General features: G+C 32.7%; 1 long non-coding RNA gene across 2 annotated transcripts; it reads right to left on the reverse strand.

Annotated features, from left to right (window-relative positions):
- Positions 1-794: 794 nt before the first annotated feature.
- LOC110878764 lies at positions 795-2888 on the reverse strand. 2 transcript variants are annotated; one of them, XR_004867314.1, is made up of 3 exons: positions 2838-2888; positions 2309-2469; positions 795-970 (listed from the first exon to the last, which is right to left on the reverse strand). It is a non-coding gene; the product is annotated as an uncharacterized LOC110878764 (long non-coding RNA). The 2 variants fall into 2 exon arrangements; XR_004867315.1 differs by having other exon boundaries at positions 2270-2469.
- Between the last annotated feature and the right edge of the window lie 823 nt (positions 2889-3711).

Raw genomic sequence — 3711 nt, forward strand, 5'->3', positions numbered from 1 at the left:
AATGCGCCTGCTGTACTTTCACCACGCCCCCGTGCCCGCTGGACACGGCCCCGTGGTGGGCAATGGAAGCTTCTACTGGTTTGTCTTTTCTGCTGCTTCCTGGGCACGCCCCCGTGTTCGCTGGACACGGGGCGTGTTCAGACTCTGTTTCTTCTCCTTTGCTTTGGGAGGTGCCGTTGAGGGTCCGGGCAGTCTACTTTTGTTCCTTTTCTTGTATTTATGGTAGAATTAGTTGTCTTTTTGCTTCTTTTGTGATTTTGAGCTCATTTCATCCTGAAAATACAAAAGGAAGACAAAAACACTCTTTTTCCAACATTAGTACTTAAAAAGGGTTAGTTTTATGCCTTAATTGATGTGATTTATATGTTGCATTTTACACACATCAGATGACATTAAAAAACAATAAAGTAAAGTAATGATTGTGTTTTAATTAATGAGATTTTGTTTTATAGTGACATAAGGGCAATTAGGTAATTTACTATATCTATTAATGATTGGTGTCATTAATGTGATTTGATTAATTTAATATGATTTGATTTAATTTTTATAATAAAATTTAATAAGTCAAAAAATTAATATAATTTAATTAATTTTAATTTACAGTAAACTAATCAAAAAAAATTTATTTAAATTTTACAGTAAAATTTAATTAATCAAAAAATTAATATGATTTAATTAATGTGATTTACAGTACAAAAATTTTACGTCCGTTTTTACGCCCTGTTTTTACGCTCGTTTTTACGCCCCGTTTTTACGACCCGTTTTTTACGCCTCGTTTTTACACGCTGTTTTTGCGCCCATTTTTATGCCAATTTTCAAAGTATGTCCAACAAATAAATTACAATAACATTGTCAGTAAATCACCAAAAAATAAACTAAAATAAAATGTAAAATAAACTAAAATAAATAAAGCGAAGTCATCGTTTTTCGTTCCTTGTAAATGATAGTTTGCACCTCCATCGTCTGAGATCTGCACGGACACCACACAAAAGTTGTAAAAATCACAAAAAAATACGCCCCCCGTTGCAAATTTTTTTTGCGCCCCGGTTGCAACAAAAAATTTTACGCTCCTGTTAAAAAATTTAAACCTTTTTTACACCATGATTGAAAACTTTTTTATACCGCTACACGTAAAACTATACACTAAAACCTTTAAAACTTTACTCTACACATAAAACTATACACTAAAACTTTTTTACATCCATGTAAAAGGTTTTTTTTTTATGTAGAGTTTTTTGGAAACCTATGACCACCCGTAAAAAACATTTTACACCCAAGGTAAAATTTAAAAAAATTACAAACATTTAAACAAACCCCCTAAAAATAAGTTTATTAAACCTTTACGATACACATAAAAAAGTATACGCTAACACTTTTTTACATCAATGTAAACTAACATCAGTTGTTTAAAATTAAAAAAAAATAAAAACCTTTTAACCCACGCGTAAAAGCTATATTAAAAGTCTACTATAACCGTAAATATACGTATTCTCGAACTTAGAATTAAAAACTTTTTACACCAAAGTGTTAAAATTAAAAAAAAAATATACAAGCCTTTAAAACAACCCCGTCAAAAAAAGTATTTCACAGCTTTACGCTACATATAAAAAGTATACGCTAAATCTTTTTTACATTCATGTAAAAATGTTTTTTAAGAAAAACATCAATAATTTAACCCACGCATAAAAAATATATTAAAGGTATACACTAACCATAAAATACCTAATCTATAACTTTTTTTACGGGTGGTTTAAGATTTTACAAAAAAAAAAAAAAAAAACTCTAAGTACAAAAATCTACATAAAAAAATCAACGTAAAAAACTAATTTATACTCAAACCGCATGCGTAAATTTCTTCAGAAACCTATAAAACAATCGTAAAAAACTTTTTACACCAAATGTTAAAATTAAAAAAAAATACAAACCTAAAAGAAACCTATAAACCACCCGTAAAAAAACTATGTACACTAAATGTTCATATAAAAAAAATACAAACATTTAAACAAACCCGTAATAAAAGAAGTTTTTTTAAAGCTTTACGCTACACGTAAAACTTTACACTAAAACTTTTTTACAACGATGTGAAAAGGTTTTTTTTTATGTATAGTTTATCAGAGAGCTATGACCACCCGTAAAAAACTTTTTACACCCAAGGTAAAATTTAAAAAAAAAATTACAAGCATTTAAACAAACCCCTTAAAAAATAAGTTTATTAAACCTTTACGCTACACGTAAAAAATTATACGCTAACACCAAAAGAAAATATTACCAAACACGACGACCGAGAAACCAATTGTCGCTTTCTTACTTTTGATGCTGCTATGGCAGTAGCCATCCAAATTACAGCAGTTGTGCCCTCCACGCGAGTTGGTGGATGTGTTGAGCTAGTGCTGGCAACTTGGGGGATCCTATATCTGCTTCCGCTAGCTTCACTACTCTTGTCTTGTACAACTAACCATTCTTTTACAGCTTCATACACAGTGGGCAGGTTGTTAATCGAGGTAAACAAACGGTTCCTGTAAGAAAAAAAAATATTTCTTAGAAAGACTATATCAGCATAAACTACTTTTAACCTTATCTTATTAGTTACTCTTCTACATGTTGTCTTTCATCATCAAATATGTGGTCATCGGTATCGAATGTTGAAAGAAAGCAAGAACCTATCAGTTTCATCTAACCTAGTCATTTTTTGTATACAGAAGTGAACATTTTTAGACAAATTTCATTATTTAGCTTATCTTTTAACTTATTGTTGTTAATTATTAAAACTTATTTCATAAAAACATCAAACACAACACACACACACACAAAAAGAAAATGACAATAAATATTTTTACCTTGGGTCCCATTGTGACCTTTACAACTTCAGCAAGTTGGTTAACACCAAGTGTCACACCCCGATCTCCACGTGTCACCGGTGGGCCCGGTGTGGGGTACAGTGACGTGGTTGGCATCGTCATAGACAAACAACACAATATAATAATGCACAGCGGAAGCAGAAATAGATTCATTTCAACTTTAATTAAAATGTAATAATAATCATCATAAGTAGTTGAAACGGATCCACAGGCGGATCAAATAAATAAGATAAATTGTTCAACAGTTTATTTGTCGTCCGAGCTTGCGAGACTATAGTGGACGCTCTTAGGAAACAGCCAGCCTAGTTCGTATAGTACCTGCACTTAACCTTTTGGGAAAAATACGTCAGTTTACACTGTTAATACAAATCAGCTGACTCATTTTGAAAATGATTGAAAATTGATTTAAATGCACAAGGCATAAATATTTTTATTAACTTGGGATAATTATGCAATATAAACTTGTGAACGAATTACATGTACTCGTACTTTTGGTGGCCCGGGATCTGCTGTCCGGGCTAAAGATTAAATGACACACCACATTAAAGAGTTATACACGTCGGGTGTACGCCTACACCCCGTGCTCTGGTTGTGGCCATCTCGTAAGATAATGCCAAGGATATCCGCGACACGGTTAATAACCCCCCAAAGCCTAAAGTAAGACAAGACTGTTTAAACGAGTCGCACAAACTATTCAAGACTGTACACACAAGGCGCAGGATTTGTGCGCTCGATCAAGCGGTATTCTATATACCGTACCCCAAGCCCGTATAGGGAAAATAAGTCAAAATGTATTTACCTGAGCAAGTATGAATCACAATTGGTAAGTGTAGGTAGCTTTTACTGGGCCTCC

This window comes from Helianthus annuus, chromosome 9, assembly GCF_002127325.2.
Source record: "Helianthus annuus cultivar XRQ/B chromosome 9, HanXRQr2.0-SUNRISE, whole genome shotgun sequence".
NCBI classification, from domain to species: Eukaryota; Viridiplantae; Streptophyta; class Magnoliopsida; order Asterales; family Asteraceae; genus Helianthus; species Helianthus annuus.